We start from the raw sequence: 18,291 nt of genomic DNA, 5'->3' as shown, positions 1-18,291 counted from the left end.
TTTGCAAAAATGTCTATAAACCTGTTTTTGCTTTTTTATTTGGGGGTGTTGTGTGTAGATTGATGAGGGGGGAATGTCATCCTTTTTAGAATAAGGCTGTAACGTAACAAAATGTGGAACAAGTCAAGGGGTCTGAATACTTTCCGAATGCTCTGTCTATGTTTAAGTACGGAAGGAACAGCAGCTGTGTTGACAGCAAATTGGTTTTAATGGAACGTCTTGGTGTTGCAGGATGTTTTGGGCCGCTTCCCCTTCGAAGCAGTCAAGCTGGTTCGGGTTGAGTGGCCAGGAGAAATACTACTTCACGTGCTCACGTCCCTGTGTGACCTGACATGAAAGGACTCTGACGTTACAGAACTGAACGCTTTGAACACCAGTTTGGTCGTGTTATGGATACAGTACCAAAAGCCATCTGAATAACTACCAGACAGTAGACACACAGCTATATAAACCCATAGGCCCTCAGGGAATCCATACGGTCACATTCATTGTACAACCACTGCAGACTTACAACAAAGACCCGAGCTAAACAACTTAAATCACAGTCGATCTCCGGTTCTTCTTAAGGTGATTACAGATTTGTTCCCCCCGAACTCCAATCCCTCTCCTGGTTTACTTACTCAGTTGAATAGGTTACATGATGAACTGATTGCATGGTAATTGCCCCTAGGTCAATATATGTATTGACTTCCCAACAGGTGGTGTGTGTGTGTGTGTGTGTGTGTGTGTGTGTGTGTGTGTGTGTGTGTGTGTGTGTGTGTGTGTGTGTGTGTGTGTGTGTGTGTGTGTGTGTGTGTGTGTGTGTGTGTGTGTGTGTGTGTGTGTGTGTGTGTGTGTGTGTGTGTGTGCGAGTGTGTGTGTGTGCGAGTGTGTGTGTGTGCGAGTGTGTGTGTGTGCGAGTGTGTGTGTGTGCGAGTGTGTGTGCGAGTGTAACTGTGAGCCTGTGCTTTTTGTGTGTGTGTGTGTGTGTGTGTGTGTGTGTGTGTGTGTGTGTGTGTGTGTGTGTGTGTGTGTGTGTGTGCGTGCGTGCGCATAATGCCTTGTGTATGTCTGTGTTTGCATAATGTGGGTGTATGCTTGCGTCTGCCACTGTGTGAGTGGAAGTGTTTGTGGTGTGCTGATGAGCCGTTTCTTTCCTCCTGTCGGTCTCCTCTTCTTCTCTTCATTTGCATGGCGGTGATGTGGCAGAGGAATGGGCTGACACTGGAGGTTTTTATAGGCCCATCAGGAGAGAGATGGAGGGAGAGGGAGTGATAGAAGAGAAGGGGGAAAGAGAGGGGTTACACGTTGGCGTAGCAGACAGTAATATCTTCGCTTAGCAAGTCCTTTTTTGGACCACTTCTTGGATTTGACTCAAGTTTCCTCATTTAGACCATATTTACCTCCATTAACCCACAACACTCTGGTCATCAATGCACTCCCTCAATCCACTCCTGCCCATCTACAAGGCCATACAGTGATACAATCAAAAAATAAGAACACTCTGTGACAGATTATACTTGCCTTGGGCAGCCCTCTTCAATTCAGTTCAATTTAACTGTCATGTGAGTGTAGAATGAAACCAGTCTATGCTACAGTCATAGTACCTCTAAAAGAACAACCAGGCTATGACCCACCCTATGTTCATCTGTTCCACTGATACTGTGTAAGGAATGAAGGGACAATCCCAACAATATGCTACAGCCATAGAGCACCAATGCTATAAGGAGTGCAGGGTTAGCCCTGGTCTGCTGCTGTTGGAATCAGTGTGTCTGTATAGGCTGAAGGCTGTAGGGGAGAAACATGCATTATTCCCTGTCTAATTCTCTGATAATGTCCTCTCATCCGCATGGATGAGCCTGAAAGGCCCAGCCCAAATACCCTCTCCCCCCGCCCTAGTAGTGGTGTCTGTGTATCTGCCCGGGGTGCTGGTATGGAGGAGGGAGGGATAAGTTACATGGTTGTTTTGTCCCAGAGTGAGGATCTCTTTCCAGGCTTTTCTCTTCAAGACAGGCTGTGTTGTCTTGCTTTTATCATATTTTCTAACCCCCTGGTTTAAATGGAACCTTTATTTAACTAGGCAAGTCAGTTAAGAACAAATTCTTATTTACAATAACGGTCTACACCGGCCAAAACCGGACGACGCTGGGCCAATTGTGCTTTGCCCTATGGGACTCCCAATCACGGCCTGTTGTGATACAGCCTGGAATCGTTTGTAATAACGCCTCTAGCACTGAGATGTAGTGTCTTAGAATGTTGCACCACTCGGGAGGCCTTTACCAAAGACTGTCCAGCTGCTCTACTAAAGACTGTCCAGCTGCTCTACTAAGACTGTCCAGCTGCTCTACTAAGACTATGCAGCTGCTCTACTAAGACTAACCAGCTGCTCTACTAAGACTATGCAGCTGCTCTACTAAGACTATGCAGCTGCTCTACTAATACTATACAGCTGCTCTACTAAGACTATACAGCTGCTCTACTAAGACTATGTGGCTGCTCTACTAAGACTATACAGCTGCTCTACTAAGACTATGCAGCTGCTCTACTAAGAGTATACAGCTGCTCTACTAAAGACTGTCCAGCTGCTCTACTAAAGACTGTCCAGCTGCTCTACTAAAGACTAACCAGCTGCTCTACTAAGACTGTCCAGCTTCTCTACTAAAGACTATCCAGCTACTCTACTAAAGACTGTCCAGGTGTTCTACTAAGACTATGCAGCTGCTCTACTAAGACTATACAGCTGCTCTACTAAGACTATACAGCTGCTTACTAAAACTATGTGGCTGCTCTACTAAGAATATACAGCTGCTCTACTAAGACTATGCAGTTGCTCTACTAAGAGTATACAGCTGCTCTACTATGACTATCCAGCTGCTCTACTAAAGACTGCCCAGCTGCTCTACTAAAGACTAACCAGCTGCTCTACTAAGACTGTCCAGCTGCTCTACTAAAGACTGTCCAGCTGCTCTACTAAAGACTGTCCAGGTGCTCTACTAAATACTAACCAGCTGCTCTACTAAGACTGTCCAGCTGCTCTACTAAGACTATGAAGCTGCTCTACTAAGACTATCCAGTGGCTCTACTAAAGACTGTCCAGCTGCTCTACTAAGACTGCCCAGCTGCTCTACTAAAGACTGTCCAGCTGCTCTACTAAGACTAACCAGCTGCTCTACTAAGACTGTCCAGCTGCTCTACTAAAGACTGTCCAGCTGCTCTACTAAAGACTGTCCAGCTGCTCTACTAAGACTGTCCAGCGGCTCTACTAAAGACTGTCCAGCTGCTCTACTAAGACTGCCCAGCTTCTCTACTAAAGACTGTCCAGCTGCTCTACTAAGACTGTCTAGCTGCTCTACTAAAGACTGTCCAGCTGCTCTACTAAGACTGTCCAGCTGCTCTACTAAGACTATCCAGCTGCTCTACTAAGACTTTCCAGCTGCTCTACTAAAGACTGTCCAGCTGCTCTACTAAGACTATGCAGCGGCTCTACTAAAGACTGTCCAGCTGCTCTACTAAGACTGCCCAGCTGCTCTACTAAAGACTGTCCAGCTGCTCTACTAAGACTGTCTAGCTGCTCTACTAAAGACTGTCCAGCTGCTCTACTAAGACTGTCCAGCTGCTCTACTAAGACTATCCAGCTGCTCTACTAAGACTTTCCAGCTGCTCTACTAAAGACTGTCCAGCTGCTCTACTAAGACTATGCAGCTGCTCTACTAAGACTATGCAGCTGCTCTACTAAGACTGTCCAGCTGCTCTACTAAAGACTGTCCAGCTGCTCTACTAAGACTGTCCAGCTGCTCTACTAAGACTGTCCAGCTGCTCTACTAAGACTATACAGCTGCTTTACTAAAGACTATCCAGCTGCTTAACTAAAGAATATACAGCTGATTTACTAAAGACTGTCCAGCTGTTTTACTAAAGACTGTCCAGCTGCTCTACTAAGACTGTCCAGCTGCTCTACTAAAGACTGTCCAGCTGCTCTACTAAGACTGTCCAGCTGCCCTACTAAGACTATCCAGCTGCTCTACTAAGACTTTCCAGCTGCTCTACTAAAGACTGTCCAGCTGCATTACTAAAGACTATCCAGCTGCTTAACTAAAGACTATACAGCTGATTTACTAAAGACTATCCAGCTGTTTTACTAAAGACTATACAGCTGCTTTACTAAAGACTGTCCGTCTGTTTTACTAAAGACTATACAGCTGTTTTACTAAAGACTATCCAGCTGTTTTACTAAAGACTATCCAGCTGATTTAGTAAAGACTATCCAGCTGATTTACTAAAGACTATACAGCTGCTTTACTAAAGACTGTCCGTCTGTTTTACTAAAGACTATACAGCTGTTTTACTAAAGACCATCCAGCTGTTTTACTAAAGACTATCCAGCTGATTTACTAAAGACTACCCAGCTGATTTTAGGAACCGTATACATGTTGACAAGAATCGCTATAGGTATGTAGTATAGACTCTCTCTCGCCCTCTGTTGGTCAGTTTTAGGTTGTAACCCACCCAAACGTATATGCACAACTTTGATTCAGAAATAACTTGTGATATGGACTTGCCACCTATTCAAGTGTGGCAAGAGCACAATAGTACAGTATAGTACAGTACATTACAATATATTACTGTATAGTACAGTATAGGCACCATACAGTACAGGTACTGTATAATACAGTATAGTACAGTACAGTATAGGTAAAGTATAGTACAGTATAGGTACAGTATAGTGCAGTACAGTATAGGTACAGCACAGTATAGGTACAGTGTAGTAAAGTACAGTATAGGTATAGTACAGTACAGTATAGTGCAGTACAGTATAGTACAGTATAGTGCAGTACAGTATAGGTACAGTATAGTGCAGTACAGTATAGGTACAATATAGTGCAGTACAGTATAGTGCAGTACAGTATAGGTCCAGTATAGTGCAGTACAGTATAGGTACAGCACAGTATAGGTACAGTGTAGTACAGTACAGTATAGGTATAGTACAGTACAGTATAGTGCAGTACAGTATAGTACAGTATAGTGCAGTACAGTATAGGTACAGTATAGTGCAGTACAGTATAGGTACAATATAGTACAGTACAGTATAGTATAGGTCCAGTATAGTGCAGTACAGTATAGGTACAGTATAGTGCAGTACAGTATAGTACAGTACAGGTACAGTATAGTACAGTACAGTATAGTGCAGTACAGTATAGTGCAGTATAGTACAGTATAGGTACAGTACAGTGTAGTACAGTATAGCACATTACAGTATATTACTGTATAGTACAGTATTGTTTTAAAAAAAAATATATATATATTTTACCTTTATTTATACAGGTTTTTTCTCATTGAGATAATATCTCTTTTCCAAGAGAGACCTGGTCCAATAGCAGCAGGGGGAACAACGTTTCATACAAAACAACTTACATACACTAACACAACATTAAACAAAACTATAAACACACATACAGTACAACAATTACATATTACGGTACATTAAAAACACAAACATATTGAATAAAAACAGCTGGCCTAAAAACAATTACACTCTTCTATGATCTATACATCGATCAAGTGTTTAAACTCCACCAACTAAACCTGATCATCACATTTTAAAATGTTCAGGAGAGAATTCCAGGACCACGGTGCTAAGTAACTAAAACTATTTCTCCCATGACCTGTTCTAATTTTTGGTACTGTTAGAAGCAAATCAGAATGGGACCGTAATTTATATTTATTTACTGACCTGACTAAAAAAGAACAGATACAATGGCATTTTACCCAATATGGCCTTATAAATCCGTGTATACCAGTATTTAAGCCTACGCAAGGGCAATGACGACCAGCTAACAGCGCTGTAGAGATCACAATGATGTGTTAGACGTTTCTGATGTGTAATGAACCTGAGGGCTGCATGATACACTGAATCAAGTGCTCTCAGGGTAGTGGCTGAGGCCTGCATATATATATACATCACTAAAATCTAAAACCGACAGTAATGTACATCGTACCATCTCCTTCTTGGCCTCAAAAGAAAACAAGCCTTATGCCGGTAATAAAATCCTATTTTCAGCTTGAGCTTCCATATCAAGTTCTCTACATGCACAGTGAAGCTCAGCTTTTCATCAACCCACACACCCAAATATTTGTACACTTTAACTTGCTCTATAGTATGTCCAGCCAATGTAGCAATGACATGATTTGTAACATGACTGGCATTTGAAAATACCATGCATTTTGTTTTACCCGAATTTAGAATAAGCTTTAAATCATACAGATTCTGTTGTTACATTTACATTTACATTTAAGTCATTTAGCAGACGCTTTTATCCAGAGCGACTTACAAATTGGTGCATTCACCTTATGACATCCAGTGGAACAGCCACTTTACAATAGTGCATCTACATATTTTAAGGGGGGGTGAGAAGGATTACTTTATCCTATCCTAGGTATTCCTTAAAGAGGTGGGGTTTCAGGTGTCTCCGGAAGGTGGTGATTGACTCCGCTGTCCTGGCGTCGTGAGGAGTTTGTTCCACCATTGGGGAGCCAGAGCAGCGAACAGTTTTGACTGGGCTGAGCGGGAACTGTACTTCCTCAATGGTAGGGAGGCGAGCAGGCCAGAGGTGGATGAACGCAGTGCCCTTATTTGGGTGTAGGGCCTGATCAGAGCCTGGAGGTACTGAGGTGCCGTTCCCCTCACAGCTCCGTAGGCAAGCACCATGGTCTTGTAGCGGATGCGAGCTTCAACTGGAAGCCAGTGGAGAGAGCAGAGGAGCGGGGTGACGTGAGAGAACTTGGGAAGGTTGAACACCAGACGGGCTGCGGCGTTCTGGATGAGTTGTAGGGGTTTAATGGCACAGGCAGGGAGCCCAGCCAACAGCGAGTTGCAGTAATCCAGACGGGAGATGACAAGTGCCTGGATTAGGACCTGTGCCGCTTTCGTACTCTGCGGATGTTGTAGAGCATGAACCTACAGGAACGGGCCACCGCCTTGATGTTAGTTGAGAACGACAGGGTGTTGTCCAGGATCACGCCAAGGTTCTTAGCGCTCTGGGAGGAGGACACAATGGAGTTGTCAACCGTGATGGCGAGATCATGGAACGGGCAGTCCTTCCCCGGGAGGAAGAGCAGCTCCGTCTTGCCGAAGTTCAGCTTGAGGTGGTGATCCGTCATCCACACTGATATGCCTGCCAGACATGCAGAGATGCGATTCGCCACCTGGTCATCAGAAGGGGGAAAGGAGAAGATTAATTGTGTGTCGTCTGCATAGCAATGATAGGAGAGACCATGTGAGGTTATGACAGAGCCAAGTGACTTGGTGTATAGCGAGAATAGGAGAGGGCCTAGAACAGAGCCCTGGGGGACACCAGTGGTGAGAGCGCATGGTGAGGAGACAGATTCTCGCCACGCCACCTGGTAGGAGCGACCTGTCAGGTAGGACGCAATCCAAGCGTGGGCCACGCCGGAGATGCCCAACTCGGAGAGGGTGGAGAGGAGTATCTGATGGTTCACAGTATTAGGTCTAGAAGGATGAGAGCAGAGGAGAGAGAGTTAGCTTTAGCGGTGCGGAGCGCCTCCGTGATACAGAGAAGAGCAGTCTCAGTTGAATGACTAGTCTTGAAACCTGACTGATTTGGATCAAGAAGGTCATTCTGAGAGAGATAGCGGGAGAGCTGACCAAGGACGGCACGTTCAAGAGTTTTGGAGAGAAAAGAAAGAAGGGATACTGGTCTGTAGTTGTTGACATCGGAGGGATCGAGTGTAGGTTTTTCAGAAGGGGTGCAACTCTCGCTCTCTTGAAGACGGAAGGGACGTAGCCAGCGGTCAGGGATAAGTTGATGAGCGAGGTGAGGTAAGGGAGAAGGTCTCCGGAAATGGTCTGGAGAAGAGAGGAGGGGATAGGGTCAAGCGGGCAGGTTGTTTCACAAGACGCGAGATTTCATCTGGAGAGAGAGGGGAGAAAGAGGTCAGAGCACAGGGTAGGGCACTGTGAGCAGAACCAGCGGTGTCGTTTGACTTAGCAAACGAGGATCGGATGTCGTCGACCTTCTTTTCAAAATGGTTGACGAAGTCATCTGCAGAGAGGGAGGAGGGGGGAGGGGGAGGAGGATTCAGGAGGGAGGAGAAGGTGGCAAAGAGCTTCCTAGGGTTAGAGGCAGATGCTTGGAATTTAGAGTGGTAGAAAGTGGCTTTAGCAGCAGAGACAGAGGAGGAAAATGTAGAGAGGAGGGAGTGAAAGGATGCCAGGTCCGCAGGGAGGCGAGTTTTCCTCCATTTCCGCTTGCCCGGAGCCCTGTTCTGTGAGCTCGCAATGAGTCGTCAAGCCACGGAGCGGGAGGGGAGGACCGAGCCGGCCTGGAAGATAGGGGACATAGAGAGTCAAAGGATGCAGAAAGGGAAGAGAGGAGGGTTGAGGAGGCAGAATCAGGAGATAGGTTGGAGAAGGTTTGAGCAGAGGGAAGAGATGATAGAATGGAAGAGGAGAGAGTAGCGGGGGAGAGAGAGCGAAGGTTGGGACGGCGCGATACCATCCGAGTAGGGGCAGTGTGGGAAGTGTTGGATGAGAGCGAGAGGGAAAAGGATACAAGGTAGTGGTCGGAGACTTGGAGGGGAGTTGCAATGAGGTTAGTGGAAAAACAGCATCTAGTAAAGATGAGGTCGAGCGTATTGCCTGCCTTGTGAGTAGGGGGGGAAGGTGAGAGGGTGAGGTCAAAAGAGGAGAGGAGTGGAAAGAAGGTTGTATGTTGTATGATGTTAAATGCCCTTTGGGCATTTTCAAAAGCTAAAGATAAACTACTACAACTTGAATAAAGAACAGTATCATCTGCATAAAAATGAACATCTGCTGTTTCAATAAGATCCCCAATGTTGTTTATATACAAAAAGAACAACAGTGGGCCCAAAATAGAACCTTGCGGAACACCTGAGCACACCTCTATGGACTCCGATATACAACCATCCTCCATTACACATTGTGTACGATTTGATAGGTCATTTATAAATCTAGAGCATGACCAGTAATTCCACATTTTATGTACTGTATAGTATAGTACAGTATAGTACAGTACAGTATAGGTACAGTGTAGTATAGTACAGTATAGTACAGTATATTAGAGAATAGTACATTATAGTATTTACTTTTGCTAAGAGTGTGCAATTAGGGCATATGCCAACAGGGTAGCAGGGTGTTTTTATGGTTCTGGTATAAGGGTGGCTGCAAGGCTGTGATATGGGCTTGGCTGGTAATTCTGTGGTACTGGCTATGGTGGCAGTGTGAGTGAATGCCATCCAGCCAGACAGATAGTGACAGAGAGACAGAGACAGCACCCTGGGGGCAGACAGTCAGTCAGCAAACCAGCCAGACCCACTGGACAGACTGTGTGACCACTCAAGCACAATGGCACAGCTCTGGCAAATCTATGCTGTGACCTGGATTTCCCCCCACTGTGCTATGCTCTGTGTGTGTTGTCTGTGTTTGTGTGCGTGCGTTCTCCTACACAACATCAGTGTGTGTGTGTGTGTGTGTGTGTGTGTGTGTGTGTGTGTGTGTGTGTGTGTGTGTGTGTGTGTGTGTGTGTGTGTGTGTGTGTGTGTGTGTGTGTGTGTGTGTGTGTGTGTGTGTGTGTGTGTGTACGTGTGTGTGTGCGTGCGTGCGTGCGTGTGTTCTGCTACACTACATCAGTGTGTGTGTGTGTGTGTGTGTGTGTGTGTGTGTGTGTGTGTGTGTGTGTGTGTGTGTGTGTGTGTGTGTGTGTGTGTGTGTGTGTGTGTGTGTGTGTGTGTGTGTGTGTGTGTGTGTGTGTGTGTGTGTGTGTGTGTGTGTGTGTGTGTGTGTGTGTGTGTGTGTGTGTTCCACTACATCTGCTAAGTAAAGCCTTGGGGCTGTGAAATTGCTCCTTCATCAGTAGATGGCATTAATATGCATCCCTTCAGCCTGCGCTAGCCCAGCTTTGTTAGGAGAGTTTAGGCTCTTTTAGAAAGGAACACTGAGCTGTCATCTAAAGGCCCAGACAGCCTCCCCGTGCCCTGCTTTACACTCTGCAGACATCTGTGTTGTTGAGAATACCTTTGACTGTGGTAATGATGGCTTGCACTGCAGAGGAGAAGCTTTTAGCCTGGCTGGGCTGCGTAGAACGGGTTTGATTCCACTGGACTGCTGTATTGTATAGTGCCTGTGGGGTTGGTTATTGGGCCAATTGTTAAATGGATGTTATGTTTACTGTCTTTGTACTTAGGGTTAGTTGTTTTCCTGACCAACTGTCCTGGAAAGCCCTGGGCCCTGATCACAGTGGATAGTTAAATAATACATGATCAAATGTTCCGTTAAAGCAATAGTTCACCCCAAAATCAAACTGAGCATAAAAGTGAGTGGCGGTTGTGTCACGGTCATTTAAAGATGGATTGGGACAAAGGGCAGCGTGGTAGGCATACATTTATTTATTTGTTTAAATGACACCGAAACACCAACAAAATACGAATGTAAAGCTGCATGCAGTGCAGAAAGCAACTACACACACCTGCCTCTGATTGAGAACCAATCTAGGCAACAATAGACTCACCTAGACAACTAAACTGAACACAACACCATAAATCTACAAAAAACCCTAGACAAGACAAAACACATAAATCACCCATATCACACCCTGGCCTAACCAAAATAATAAAGAAAACAAAGATAACTAAGGCCAGGGTGTGACAGTGTGAAAGGGCTGCTTATTTATGATCCACAATCAGAGACAACGATAAACAGCTGCCTCTGATTGGGAACCATACTAGGCCAACAAAGAAATACAAACATAGATTTGCCCACCCAAGTCACACCCTGACCGAACCAAATAGAGAATTAAAAAGGCTCTCTAAGGTCAGGGCGTGACAAGTTGTATGAGTGAGAGTCCATGAAAATGGCTGGCATACTTGGGTTTTTATAGAGAACTATCCCTTTAACAACTATCCCTTTGTATCCTTGACAACGCTTGAAAAGTGCTGACAGGGTGTTGCCCTAGTGCTGTTGCTGTCATGTTTTGTCATTTATTATCTTGTCTTGTCCCTGTGCTTCCCATTCTATTCGTTTCCCTCTGCTGGTCTTATTAGGTTCTTTCCCTCTTTCTATCCCTCTCTCTCCCCCTCCCTCTTTCACTCTCTCGCTCTCTCTTCTCTCTATCGTTCCGTTCCTGCTCCCAGCTGTTCCTATTCCCCTAATCAATCATTTAGTCTTCCCACACCTGTTCCCGATCCTTTCCCCTGATTAGAGTCCCTATTTCTTCCTTTGTGTTCCGTTCCTGTCCTGTCGGTTCCTTGTTTAGAATTCACCGTGCTGTGATTGTGTATCGCCCTGTCGTGTCGTGTTTTCCTCAGATGCTGCGTGGTGAGCAGGTGTCTGAGTCGGTCTGGTTCAAGTGCCTTCCCGAGGCAACCTGCTGTTCACCTGCTGTTCAAGATCGAGTCTCCAGTTTGTCCTAGTCATTTCGAGTGAAAGTTGTGTTTTTTTTGTTTGTAAATTACTTTACTGGATTAAAGACTCTGTTTTCGCCAAGTCGCTTTTGGGTCCTCTTTCACCTGCATGACAGAAGGAACCGACCAAGGAATGGACCCAGCGACTTCAGACGCTCGTTACACTGCCGTCAAGATCCAAGGAGCCATGCTCGGCAGACACGAGCAGGAATTGTCTGCTGCTCGCCATGCCGTGGAGAACCTGGCCGCTCAGGTTTCCGACCTCTCTGGACAGTTCCAGAGTCTACGTCTCGTGCCACCTGTTACTTCCTGGCCTGCCGAGCCTCCAGAACCTAGGGTTAATAACCCACCTTGCTACTCCGGGCAGCCCACTGAGTGCCGCTCCTTTCTCACGCAGTGTGAGATTGTGTTCTCTCTCCAACCCAACACATACTCTAGAGAGAGAGCTCGGGTTGCTTACGTCATTTCACTCCTTACTGGCCGGGCTCGAGAATGGGGCACAGCTATCTGGGAGGCAAGGGCTGATTGCTCTAACAAGTTCCAGAACTTTAAAGAGGAGATGATTCGGGTTTTTGACCGTTCAGTTTTTGGTAGGGAGGCTTCTAGGGCCCTGGCTTCCTTATGCCAAGGTGAACGGTCCATAACGGATTATTCTATTGAGTTTCGCACTCTTGCTGCCTCTAGTGAGTGGAACGAGCCGGCGCTGCTCGCTCGTTTTCTGGAGGGACTCCACGCAGTGGTTAAGGATGAGATTCTCTCCCGGGAGGTTCCTTCAGATGTGGACTCTTTGATTGCTCTCGCCATCCGCATAGAACGACGGGTAGATCTTCGTCACCGGGCTCGTGGAAGAGAGCTCGCATCAACGGTGTTTCCCTGCTCCGCATCGCAACCATCTCCCTCCTCTGGCTCAGAGACTGAGCCCATGCAGCTGGGAGGGATTCGCATCTCGACTAAAGAGAGGGAACGGAGGATCACCAACCGCCTGTGTCTCTATTGCGGAGTTGCTGGACATTTTGTTAATTCATGTCCAGTAAAAGCCAGAGCTCATCTGTAAGCGGAGGGCTACAGGTGAGCGCAACTACTCAAGTCTCTCCATCAAAATCCTGCACTACTTTGTCGGTCCATCTACGCTGGACCGGTTCGGGTGCTACATGTAGTGCCTTGATAGACTCTGGGGCTGAGGGTTGTTTCATGGACGAAGCATGGGTTCGGAAACATGACATTCCTTTCAGAGAGTTAGAGAAGCCTACGCCCATGTTCGCCTTAGATGGTAGTCATCTTCCCAGTATCAGATTTGAGACACTACCTTTAACCCTCACAGTATCTGGTAACCACAGTGAGACTATTTCTTTTTTGATTTTCCGTTCACCGTTTACACCTGTTGTTTTGGGTCATCCCTGGCTAGTATGTCATAATCCTTCTATTAATTGGTCTAGTAATTCTATCCTATCCTGGAACGTTTCTTGTCATGTGAAGTGTTTAATGTCTGCCATCCCTCCCGTTTCTTCTGTCCCTACTTCTCAGGAGGAACCTGGCGATTTGACAGGAGTGCCGGAGGAATATCATGATCTGCGCACGGTCTTCAGTCGGTCCCGAGCCAACTCCCTTCCTCCTCACCGGTCGTATGATTGTAGTATTGATCTCCTTCCGGGGACCACTCCTCCTCGGGGTAGACTATACTCTCTGTCGGCTCCCGAACGTAAGGCTCTCGAGGATTATTTGTCTGTGTCTCTTGACGCCGGTACCATAGTGCCTTCTTCCTCTCCGGCCGGGGCGGGGTTCTTTTTGTTAAGAAGAAGGACGGTACTCTGCGCCCCTGCGTGGATTATCGAGGGCTGAATGACATAACGGTTAAGAATCGTTATCCGCTTCCCCTTATGTCATCAGCCTTCGAGATTCTGCAGGGAGCCAGGTGCTTTACTAAGTTGGACCTTCGTAACGCTTACCATCTCGTGCGCATCAGAGAGGGGGACGAGTGGAAAACGGCGTTTAACACTCCGTTAGGGCATTTTGAGTACCGGGTTCTGCCGTTCGGTCTCGCCAATGCGCCAGCTGTTTTTCAGGCATTAGTTAATGATGTTCTGAGAGACATGCTGAACATCTTTGTTTTTGTCTATCTTGACGATATCCTGATTTTTTCTCCGTCACTCGAGATTCATGTTCAGCACGTTCGACGTGTTCTACAGCGCCTTTTAGAGAATTGTCTCTACGTAAAGGCTGAGAAGTGCTCTTTTCATGTCTCCTCCGTTACTTTTCTCGGTTCCGTTATTTCCGCTGAAGGCATTCAGATGGATTCCGCTAAGGTCCAAGCTGTCAGTGATTGGCCCGTTCCAAGGTCACGTGTCGAGTTGCAGCGCTTTTTAGGTTTCGCTAATTTCTATCGGCGTTTCATTCGTAATTTCGGTCAAGTTGCTGCCCCTCTCACAGCTCTTACTTCTGTCAAGACGTGTTTTAAGTGGTCCGGTTCCGCCCAGGGAGCTTTTGATCTTCTAAAAGAACGTTTTACGTCCGCTCCTATCCTCGTTACTCCTGACGTCACTAGACAATTCATTGTCGAGGTTGACGCTTCAGAGGTAGGCGTGGGAGCCATTCTATCCCAGCGCTTCCAGTCTGACGATAAGGTTCATCCTTGCGCTTATTTTCTCATCGCCTGTCGCCATCTGAGCGCAACTATGATGTGGGTAACCGTGAACTGCTCGCCATCCGCTTAGCCCTAGGCGAATGGCGACAGTGGTTGGAGGGGGCGACCGTTCCTTTTGTCGTTTGGACAGACCATAAGAACCTTGAGTACATCCGTTCTGCCAAACGACTTAATGCCCGTCAAGCTCGTTGGGCGTTGTTTTTCGCTCGTTTCGAGTTTGTGATTTCTTACCGTCCGGGTAGCAAGAACACCAAGCCTGATGCCTTATCCCGTCTGTTTAGTTCTTCTGTGGCTTCTACTGATCCCGAGGGGATTCTTCCTTATGGGCGTGTTGTCGGGTTAACAGTCTGGGGAATTGAAAGACAGGTTAAGCAAGCACTCACGCACACTGCGTCGCCGCGCGCTTGTCCTAGTAACCTCCTTTTCGTTCCTGTTTCCACTCGTCTGGCTGTTCTTCAGTGGGCTCACTCTGCCAAGTTAGCTGGTCATCCCGGTGTTCGAGGCACTCTTGCGTCTATTCGCCAGCGCTTTTGGTGGCCGACTCAGGAGCGTGACACGCGCCGTTTCGTGGCTGCTTGTTCGGACTGCGCGCAGACTAAGTCGGGTAACTCTCCTCCTGCCGGTCGTCTCAGACCGCTCCCCATTCCTTCTCGACCATGGTCTCACATCGCCCTAGACTTCATTACCGGTCTGCCTTTGTCTGCGGGGAAGACTGTGATTCTTACGGTTGTCGATAGGTTCTCTAAGGCGGCACATTTCATTCCCCTCGCTAAACTTCCTTCCGCTAAGGAGACGGCACAAATCATTATCGAGAATGTATTCAGAATTCATGGCCTCCCGTTAGACGCCGTTTCAGACAGAGGTCCGCAATTCACGTCACAATTTTGGAGGGAGTTCTGTCGTTTGATTGGTGCGTCCGTCAGTCTCTCTTCCGGGTTTCATCCCCAGTCTAACGGTCAAGCAGAGAGGGCCAATCAGACGATTGGTCGCATACTACGCAGCCTTTCTTTCAGAAACCCTGCGTCTTGGGCAGAACAGCTCCCCTGGGCAGAATACGCTCACAATTCGCTTCCTTCGTCTGCTACCGGGTTATCTCCGTTTCAGAGTAGTCTGGGTTACCAGCCTCCTCTGTTCTCATCCCAGCTTGCCGAGTCCAGCGTTCCCTCCGCTCAAGCGTTTGTCCAACGTTGTGAGCGCACCTGGAGGAGGGTGAGGTCTGCACTTTGCCGTTACAGGGCACAGACTGTGAGAGCCGCCAATAAACGCAGGATTAAGAGTCCAAGGTATTGTTGCGGCCAGAGAGTGTGGCTTTCCACTCGCAACCTTCCTCTTACGACAGCTTCTCGTAAGTTGACTCCGCGGTTCATTGGTCCGTTCCGTGTCTCCCAGGTCGTCAATCCTGTCGCTGTGCGACTGTTTCTTCCGCGACATCTTCGTCGCGTCCATCCTGTCTTCCATGTCTCCTGTGTCAAGCCCTTTCTTCGCACCCCGTTCGTCTTCCCTCCCCCCTCCCGTCCTTGTCGAGAGCGCACCTATTTACAAGGTACATAAGATCATGGACATGCGTTCTCGGGGACGGGGTCACCAATACTTAGTGGATTGGGAGGGTTACGGTCCTGAGGAGAGGAGTTGGGTTCCGTCTCGGGACGTGCTGGACCGTTCACTCATTGATGATTTCCTCCGTTGCCGCCAGGATTCCTCCTCGAGTGCGCCAGGAGGCGCTCGGTGAGTGGGGGGTACTGTCATGTTTTGTCATTTATTATCTTGTCTTGTCCCTGTGCTTCCCATTCTATTCGTTTCCCTCTGCTGGTCTTATTAGGTTCTTTCCCTCTTTCTATCCCTCTCTCTCCCCCTCCCTCTTTCACTCTCTCGCTCTCTCTTCTCTCTATCGTTCCGTTCCTGCTCCCAGCTGTTCCTATTCCCCTAATCAATCATTTAGTCTTCCCACACCTGTTCCCGATCCTTTCCCCTGATTAGAGTCCCTATTTCTTCCTTTGTGTTCCGTTCCTGTCCTGTCGGTTCCTTGTTTAGAATTCACCGTGCTGTGATTGTGTATCGCCCTGTCGTGTCGTGTTTTCCTCAGATGCTGCGTGGTGAGCAGGTGTCTGAGTCGGTCTGGTTCAAGTGCCTTCCCGAGGCAACCTGCTGTTCACCTGCTGTTCAAGATCGAGTCTCCAGTTTGTCCTAGTCATTTCGAGTGAAAGTTGTGTTTTTTTTGTTTGTAAATTACTTTACTGGATTAAAGACTCTGTTTTCGCCAAGTCGCTTTTGGGTCCTCTTTCACCTGCATGACAGTTGCCCTATCATATGGCATATGGTTTCTATCTCTCTCTCTTTAATTGGTTGGTAATTATGATCTTCCTGGCTGTCATTTCCACTGATTGGTTGGTTTCTAATAATCTCTTCCTGGTTGTCGTTAACAGAACCAACAGCCAGCTGGTGGCCTTCCTGTCCAAGTACAGAGACATGAACTTCATCAAGTCCCACGGAAGAGACAACGCCAGGTGAGATCTAACAAGCACACGCACACACACTGATAAATACACACCCACATACAGGTGCGCACACACACACACACTAGCATGATACAGACACATTAAAACACATTCACTTATTTGTATTCTCACTCATTCCCACCAGTGGCGGTCGGTGCCGTTTAAGATGAGGGAGAAAAAAATACATTTTATGAGCATGGCCTTATCTTGTTATGCAGGTGAATGAGGACCCAAAAGCGACTTGGCGAAAACAGAGTCTTTAATCCAGTTTAAGGAAATAGCAATACTCCTAGACAAATCGGAGCGGTAAATAAAGCATAAAAACAATTTCACTCGTAATCACGAGAACTGACTGGAGACTCGATAATAAACTGCAGGTTGCCTCGGGAAGGCACTTGACCGTAGCAGACTCAGACACCTGCTCACCACGCAGCATCTGAGGGAAACACGACACGACAGGGCGATACAAAGACACAGCACGGTGAACAATATACAAGGATCCGACAGGGCAGAAACGGAAAACAAGGGGAGAAATAGGGACTCTAATCAGGGGAAAAGATAGGGAACAGGTGTGGGAAGACTAAATGATTGATTAGGGGAATAGGAACAGCTGGGAGCAGGAACGGAACGATAGAGAGAAGAGAGAGAGGAAGGGAGAGAGAAAAAGGGGAACGAACCTAAAAAGACCAGCAGGGGGAAAACGAACAAAAGGAAAAGCAAAATGACAAGACAATATAAGACAAAACATGACAGTACCCCCCCACTCACCGAGCGCCTCCTGGCGCACTCGAGGAGGAATCCTGGCGGCAACGGAGGAAATCATCAATCAGTGAACGGTCCAGCACGTCCCGAGACGGAACCCAACTCCTCTCCTCAGGACCGTAACCCTCCCAATCCACTAAGTATTGGTGACCCCGTCCCCGAGAACGCATGTCCATGATCCTACGTACCTTGTAAATAGGTGCGCTCTCGACAACGACGGGAGGGGGAGGGAAGACGAACGGGGTGCGAAGAAAGGGCTTGACACAGGAGACATGGAAGACAGGATGGACGCGACGAAGATGTCGCGGAAGAAGCAGTCGCACAGCGACAGGATTGACGACCTGGGAGACACGGAACGGACCAATGAACCGCGGAGTCAACTTACGAGAAGCTGTCGTAAGAGGAAGGTTGCGAGTGGAAAGCCACACTCTCTGGCCGCAACAATACCTTGGACTCTTAATCCTACGTTTATTGGCGGCTCTCACAGTCTGTGCCCTGTAACGGCAAAGTGCAGACCTCACCCTCCTCCAGGTGCGCTCACAACGTTGGACAAACGCTTGAGCGGAGGGAACGCTGGACTCGGCAAGCTGGGATGAGAACAGAGGAGGCTGGTAACCCAGACTACTCTGAAACGGGGATAACCCGGTAGCAGACGAAGGAAGCGAGTTGTGAGCGTATTCTGCCCAGGGGAGCTGTTCTGCCCAAGACGCAGGGTTTCTGAAAGAAAGGCTGCGTAGTATGCGACCAATCGTCTGATTGGCCCTCTCTGCTTGACCGTTAGACTGGGGATGAAACCCGGAAGAGAGACTGACGGACGCACCAATCAAACGACAGAACTCCCTCCAAAACTGTGACGTGAATTGCGGACCTCTGTCTGAAACGGCGTCTAACGGGAGGCCATGAATTCTGAACACATTCTCGATGATGATTTGTGCCGTCTCCTTAGCGGAAGGAAGTTTAGCGAGAGGAATGAAATGT

At 47.5% G+C, this 18,291-nt stretch overlaps 1 pseudogene; it reads left to right on the top strand.

The window, feature by feature from the left end:
• LOC124016493 overlaps window positions 1-18,291 on the top strand; it is a 150,351-nt pseudogene that overhangs the window by 93,992 nt on the left and 38,068 nt on the right.

Source organism: Oncorhynchus gorbuscha, linkage group LG26, assembly GCF_021184085.1.
Source record: "Oncorhynchus gorbuscha isolate QuinsamMale2020 ecotype Even-year linkage group LG26, OgorEven_v1.0, whole genome shotgun sequence".
Lineage (NCBI taxonomy): Eukaryota > Metazoa > Chordata > Actinopteri > Salmoniformes > Salmonidae > Oncorhynchus > Oncorhynchus gorbuscha.
This window is presented reverse-complemented; position numbering and strand designations above follow the sequence as displayed.